An 8,059-nucleotide genomic window follows, 5' to 3' on the forward strand; every position below is an offset into this window, starting at 1 on the left:
AATGGTAGGTGTTTATCATTGATTCATCATTTAATTACATTAAATGTAGATAGACTAAATGCTCAAAGTAAAGTCAGAATTTGTCAGACTGAATTTAAAAAATAACTCAATTGTATGCCTTTTATATGTAAAATCTAAATATGCAGAATGGTTACAAGTTAAAGGAAAGTAAAAGATACCATGAAAACACCATCCACAGGAAAGCTGATGTTAACATATTAATGACAAAGAAGACTTTAAGCCAGAAAGCACTTACTAGAGCAAAAGAGGGACACTTCATAAAGATAAAGGTTTAATTCACTGGGAAGGTATAATGAGTCACAATTTGAATATATCTAATAACTGCAAGGAGAAACAGAAAAATCCATAATAATGCTGGGAATTTTAATCTCTATCAGGAACTGATATGGTAAGCAGAGGAAAAAAAACTAAAAAATAGAAGATTTGAGATATATAGTTAAGAAATTTCACCTAATAGACATTTATAGAATATTATACCCAACAACTCCAGGATGCAAATTATTTTCAAGCACACAGAGAACATTTGCAAAAATTGACTATATACTGTGTCATAAAGCAAGTGTCAACTATTTCAAAGTTGAAATCATGGCAAAGTGTGTTCTCTGATAAAAATGTAATGAAACTAGAAATCAATGACAAGATAATTCTAATTTGTTTGGAAATTAGGAAATTCAGGTGTAAATAATCTGTTCATCAAAGAAAATACCAGAATAGAAACTTGAAAATATTCTGAACTGAAAAATGACCAAAATGCTACATACATATCCAACATGTAAAATGGGACTGATGTGGTGCTTAGGTGGAAATTTGTAGGCTTAAAGGCATTTATTAGAAGAGAAAAGGTGAAAGTAAGACTAAGTATCCTTTTCCAGAATTTAGAAAAAGAATGGCAAATTAGATGCAAAAAAAAGTAAAAGGAAGGAAACAAAAGTAACAGGAATTAATAAAACAAAATAGACATGTCTTCTGATTCTAAGTAGATACAGTAGGTAGCTTCAAGAATTAGAGAAAATTATGGATATATTGTAAATGTAACCTTTTAGAGACAGTGAAGAGCTCTGGCAAATAAAGGGGAACTCGATGAACTAAAATGGTAGAGAGGAAAGAGTCCTTCCTAAGTGATCTAAGATCACTGGCCATTTTCTTCCCTTGAGGCACTGGCCAAATCTGGTTATAAGACTTTACTAAGGGAAACAGAAACCAGCAAGACTTTTAAAAACTGTGTGAGCAAGCATGATGGATTGGAATCTGGAGGAGCCCCAGACCTAAGGCCAAATTTCTCCAGAATGTCAGCTTTAGGTTTTTGGTAGATAACCCCTTTACTAGTAGAAAGGTGCTTGAATCTATCATGTGTTATTTAGCCAGCTGTGTCAATGTGATCCTCACTCAGCCTCATGGATTTATCCACTGTTAATTCATTGTTCCATGAATTTTTTTTTGTCAAATAGCAGAATATCCTAACTTTCCCTACCACCGTGATGTTTGATGGCTTAGCAGTGGTAGCATTTTTGTGTGATTTTTTGAGCTCAGAACAAGATTGAGATTTTTCTAAGAAAACTACCCTTAACCACCATCATGGAACACTGAATGACTTTGGAAATTAGCATTTGCTGCAGACTTGGTAATATTTTAAATGAATCCAACCTAAAATTACAAGGCAAAACAGAACCTGTATGTAGAATTTATACTATGGTAAAGTCATTTCAATGGCAACTAACATTGTCTGAATCACAAGTAATAGTAAGCTGCTTTATATACTTCCTGTGCTGCCAAAGCTAAAAAAACGAGGTGTCCATTCCCATGCATATTTGCAGTGAATGTATTTTCTGAGCTTAAACTGTACTTCCAGGAGCGTTTTTTGGACCTTGAAACAAGTGCAAAGGAAATTTCTGTATTTCAAAGTTATTTAACTGTGCAGTGGAGGCATATCTATCTAACCTTCATGGAAGTGATTAATCTGCATTATAATGATGTGCTAAAAGGCAAATATCAAGAGAAGAATCTAATGGAATTCTATAAATGCCTTCCAAGCAATAAATATGCACAATTAAAAGCACATGCTTATGGATTCAGATCAGTATTGCCAGCACCTATCTGTGAAAGACATTTTTTTAAAATGGAAGTATAGTTGATTTACATACTTTGCTGGTTTCAGGTGTACAGCAAAGTGATTCAGTTTTACAATTCTTTTCCATTATACGTTATTACAAGATATTGAATATAATTCCCTGTGCTATACAGTAAATCCTTATTGTTTATCTATTTTATATATGTAGTGTGTATCTATTAATCATATATTCCTAATTTTTCCCTCCCTGCCCCTTTCCCCTTTGGTAACCATAAGTTTGTTTTCTATGTCTGTGAGTCTGTTTCTGTTCTGTACTATTTTTTAGATTCCACATATAAGTGATACCATACAATATTTGTCTGAAAGACATTTTCAAAACTGCAATGGGGGGCTTCCCTGGTGGTGCAGAGGTTGAGAGTCTGCCTCCCGATGCAGGGGATGTGGGTTCATGCCCCGGTCCGGGAGGATCCCACATGCCGCGGAGCGGCTGGGCCCATGAGCCATTGCCGCTGAGCCTGTGCATCCGGAGCCTGTTCTCCGCAACAGGAGAGGCCACAACAGTGAGCGGCCCGCGTACCACAAAAAAAAAAAAAAAAAAAAAAAAAAACTGCAATGGGGAGAAGTCTCATTACACATCACCATTAACAGATGAACATTTGCTATCACTTTAAATTACCTGAACCCCAATTAAGCAAAATGTTATCCACTAAATAAGAGTTTCATTCTTTTCTTCAGGAGACCTGTATTACAAAAAACTGTAGGCAATTATTATTACTATCTTCTGAATTTTATCAATAAAATTTTGTGAAAATTTGTTTTCTTTCTTGTTATTTTAGTACCTACATAATATGCTTGATTTTGTCTTCTGGCCCACAAAGCCTAAAATATTTACTGTCAGGCCCTTTGCAGAAAAAGTTTGTTAATTCCTACTCTGCAGCAGATAAAAAGAATGAAAAAGAACTAAAGACAAACACATGGATGAATCTCACAAATATAATGAGAACTGAAAGAAGCCAAATCCAAAAAAAAAAAATCTACAGTATGAGTCTATTTATATAAAATTCAAAATCAGCACTAAACTGTGTGTTGAGGAATGTACACTTAGGTAATGATATAAAGAAAAGCAAGGAAGTGATTACTGTAAAAATCAAATAAAAATCAGAATAGTGATTTCTTTTAGAGGGTTGTGATTGGAACAAAGTGGGAGCTTATGGGATTTTTTGCCCTGGGTGGTATTTACAGAGATGAGTAGTACACATTAATTCATTAAGCTGTACAATGATTCTCTTTGTACTTTCCTTTGTGTGTCATATTCTGTAGTTAAAAGTTAGAAATACCTATGTAGATATACGAACATGTACATACATGCATTATGCTTGCAATATACACAGAATAATCCTAGAAAGATCAATGTGAACTTGGTAAGTAGTTGTTGTTGGCATGGAAACTGAGGACTGTAGGTCAGACTGAGGGGAAAGAGGCTTTCCACATGTTTCTGTCCTTTTGTAGTTTGAATTTTTTTTTACTATACACACATATTAATTTTTAAGTTATATCAGTTAATGTAAAGTCTTTTTTCAAGTTGTAGAATTTGGAAACTGAGACTAACTGAGGTGAGTTAGGAAAAGTTTGGATCATGGGGCCTGTAAGCGGCAGAGCTGGGATATGTCTGGGGCTGTGTGACTTCAAAACCAGGACTCTGTGTAATTGTATCACAGTAATTTTTTGGATGTATTGATCTGATAATCATTGTTTCTAAAAAGATGACGTAATCATAAATATTTGTGTTGTTTTTTACAGACTATCATCTTTTTAAAAAGAAGCTGTACAAATCATCATAGAGCATTCCAGTCCTCTGTGCTTCTCCTAAGATGTGCAGCTCTTATGGGCATCTCAATATGTGATGCATGAGAAAACAGATTTATTTTCTTTAAACTCCCAATAATTTAAAATGACTTTCAGTAATAATAATCAAATGAAGGAGCCTTATTCTCTTTGGTGTTTCCCAGAGGCTCTACTTCAAGAGGAAATTTTCTCCTGTCTCATTTCAACATTTCGTTAACTATGAAGATATGCCAGCTTGTTGAATCAAATAAAAAATGTTACTGGATATTTAAGTGGTTTTGGTTTGCTATTCATAGTGCATTGGCATTATCTGTTAAGACTGAAAATATGCAATCCCCATGACCCAGCATTTCATTCTCACAGCATTTCATTCTCCGGAAGAAATGCATGAGTATGTACACCAACAGGCATGACAAGAATGCTGTAGCAGTACTATTCATGCTGGCCCCAACTGTCTATCTACATAGGAATAGAAAAGTAAACCTTGGTATATCCATGCAATGGCACATCAAGTCACCACTGAGCTTTAGCTCTGAGAAGTATATTCATGTAACACCCATGGAGAGAGTGCAGCTGGAGAGCAATCTGCCCATCCTACGTGTTGACAAGTGTCAGGGCTGAATGGATCTCTCCTCATTTAAAGATCAGTAAATAGGAAAAACAATAAATAAACAAAAGTATCCACAACAAATCAACATGGGACCCATGTAAAGAACTTATAAAAGAAAATGCATGTTATCTGAAAACAATAAAAGCTTATCTTAGAAAATATCTTACTGTAATAGGGAAGAACTAGTTCTGACTCCATGTTGGATCTGTTTCTTTTACTTTAACCTTTGCTTTTCATTGCTTTCGTCATTAGAGTCACTGTCTGTAACTGTAAGCTTAATAGCCTGCCACAGGGTACCCTGCTCCTCTGCCTGTTAAACTACAGTGCCTTTGTTCAGCTCACAGAGAGACATTCTGACCCTGTCCACCTGTGAATGGCTGCAGAAAAGAAGAAATTAACACATCCCCTCCTCAATGCGGCCAAGCAAGGAGATATTTTGCAAGATAAATGGCCTTTTTACTTTACTTCCTCACCTCCTCCCCCTCTCTGTTCTATAAAAGAAACTGGCATCCAGACCCCCATAAGATGGTTATGTTGAGCCTTTAGTCCGCCATCTTCTTGGTCTGCTGGCTTTCCAAATAAAGTCACTATTCCTCGCCTCAACACCTCATCTCCTGATTTATTGGCCTGTCATGCGGTGAGCAGAGTGAGCTTGGACTTCGTAACAAATTTGGCTTAGCCAGCCAGGAGCCTTGCTGCTTGTGGCTAGCCAGCCCCAGTTAGGGAATATTGGAGCAAAGCCCTAGCAGCTGCCAGGACCATTTGTCCTGTGGATCTTCCCTTCAGAATTCCCTGAAGTGGCACCAGCTACCCCAGCACTTGGCAGTTGGTGCAAGGAACTGACAAACTTCTATGAGTCGACGGACTCAATTCTGGAGGATAAGTTGCTCAGGTGTGCATTGTATGCCGGGAGCATATTCCCCCCTCAATTTGGGCTTTTCCTTTATAAGACAAGCTAATTTGTTTGGTTGGGGTACCCTGTTGGAGAGGGGAATTGTTGGACTCTACCTGATTTGGGAATGGGTTCGTTGGTTTTGGCTTTGTGTGCGTCAATGTTGGAATTTGTGCTTTTTGTATTGGAATTTGTTTGCATCTTTTGTGTTTTGGTGTCATCAAACTTATAAAAATGGGAAATAACTCCAACTATCCTGAAGGAGAGCCCTTTGGGGGTGTATATTAAATAAATGGGCAAAACACAGATGTGAACCTATGACTAAGAGAGACGTGATATACTATTGTAATAGGGTGTGGACCCAATATATGTTAAGTTCAGAAGAGCAATGGCCCCTGAATGACTCACTCAATTATTATACGATCTCACAATTAGAAGTGTTTTGCAAAAGAGCAAAGAAAAGAGATGAGATTCCATATGTAGGAGCATTTATACTATTGCATCAGGAGGAAAAGGAGTCAGAGGGCTTCCACCTTATGGTGCAGTGGTCTGAAAGGAAACCCAAGGGGAAACCTGTTCTACAAGGGGAAGAGGGAGAAAATGAGAGTGGGGACATGTTACTTCAAAATCTAAAGCCTCTCCAGCCTATCCAGCTCCCCCACTGGCCGAGCAGGCTGCACTGGCAGTTGTTTCAGCTGCCCCCCATGCCACCAACATATTCTCTCCTTTCACCACCTCCTGTTTCTCCTACCCATGGGGATCAAACAGAAGTTTCTATATTAACCCCTGGAGCATAGGGATGTGGTTTAGTATTACCATCTAAGACTCGACAGGGCACCCAATTTGGACTGGGAGCCACTTCCACAGCAGGGCAATTTCCCTTGCGCTGATATCCTGTAAGAAGCCAGGGGACTCCCTTAGACTTGAGGCATCTGATTCTAATTTCCCCACAGGAGCCCTGGGTAACTTTGACAGTAGGGAACAAGTTGATTGACTTTCTAATAGGTATGGTGCCACATATTATGTGGTAAACACCAAGGTGGCACAGAAAGCATCTCAGTCTATCCCGGTCACAGGAATTTCTGGAGAAGTACAAAACCATTCATTCTTACAACCTCTTAGAATGCCAACTAGGGAACCTCACCCTGAAACATAGCTTCTTATATATGCCAGAGTATCCAATCCCCCTTTTTTGGGACAAGTCTCCTTTGTAAATTAAATGCTCAAGTAACTTTTTCACCACAACAGCTTGACATCAGGGTCCCACCAGAGCACTCTTTAAGCCTACAAATGGCGTTCATGGAAACCCCAGAGAAGGAAACAAAGTCATCCTAGGAGAAACTTGCCTGTATCTTTGAGATTCAAATGTCCTATCTGGTTTTCTCAAGAACTCTCATCTCTGCCATCTTTTTAAAATGCAAATTTTGAAAAGAGGGTAAAGTAATTTAGAAGATTGTTGTCTATTACAATACCTAGTGTGTAACCAGGCCTCCAACAAAATAGATGATGGTTAACATCTTGAGGAAATAGATCACATTTATAACATAAAATAATTGTAATAGTGTGATTCTAGGTATGGGAAGAAGCAACAAGGGAAAATGTCTCCTGGATCATAATTAGACAGAGGATCCAGAGAATCTTTAATTATCAGTAGGGCCTAATCCAAAAATTAGCACCTGGAGTGGCATATCAAGAATTTTTGCCTGATCTAGGATGAGCCTCCTAGCACCATGGGACAAAATCTGATCATGAAATGTCTCCAAAATGTTGGTCAAGTTCCTGACCAAGAGGAGAGGATTTGAGAAATGGAATATTTCCTGCCATATCAGTCATCACCAACTGCAGCCCTCCAATGTGAGCTGGTGAACACTGAGGGAACTCAGGAAGGAAAAGAATACCTGCCATCTAGCAGCCATCAGACTGCAGCCACTCCCTATTGTGAGCCCTAAGGAAACTCAGGATGTGAAAAAGCAGGATACAGGCCCCAGATAGCTGTGGTGCCTATCAAAGGAAGGATGTCAGTGAGCCCAGATTCTTGCATCTTCCCATACACAGAAAAGCGCAAATTCCTTAACTTGAGACGTTGCCTCCTGGGTTTGAACTCCTAAAAAAATTCCCACTGAATAAAACATAACTCTCAACTTTCAGGTTGTGAATATTTTTTATGTTTCCAAGTGTAAAGTAGACACTTGCCAAAGAGGAACAAAAGAAGACAAATCTCAACATTTGGAACACTGGCACCGCTGGTGGACACTCCCAGAAAGATCCACCTGATGAAGCAGTTAGAATGGTCGTCACCCCTTTTCCCACAATACTGTGCAATGGACATTGACAGTGGGGAACTGTAACAGGAAAGAGCCAATTTTGACTCCATGCTGGATCTGTTTCTTTGACTTTAACCTTTGCTTTTTGTAACTTTTGTTATAATCATACATAATGGTCTGCCTCAGGGAACCCTGTCCCTCTGCCTGAATGTTAAACTAAAGTGCCTTTGTTCAGCTCACTGGGAGACAATCTGACCCTGCCCACCTGTGAATGACTGCAGAAAAGAAGAAATTAATACATCCCCTCCCCGATGCTGGCCAAGCCAGGCAAAACTAATGGCCTTTTTACTTTACTTCCT

General features: G+C 38.4%; 1 protein-coding gene across 1 annotated transcript in view; it reads left to right on the top strand.

Annotated features, from left to right (window-relative positions):
- CFAP91 (cilia and flagella associated protein 91) overlaps positions 1 to 4,092 on the top strand; it is a gene marked incomplete at its 5' end in the record, with an annotated part of 161,206 nt that extends 157,114 nt beyond the window's left edge. The window contains one exon of the mRNA XM_081235477.1: positions 3,890 to 4,092. The remainder of the gene's footprint in view (positions 1 to 3,889) is intronic.
- Positions 4,093 to 8,059: the final 3,967 nt, after the last annotated feature.

The sequence above is a fragment of the Mesoplodon bidens genome (assembly GCF_964165515.1).
Source record: "Mesoplodon bidens genome assembly, chromosome: 5".
Taxonomy (NCBI): Eukaryota; Metazoa; Chordata; class Mammalia; order Artiodactyla; family Ziphiidae; genus Mesoplodon; species Mesoplodon bidens.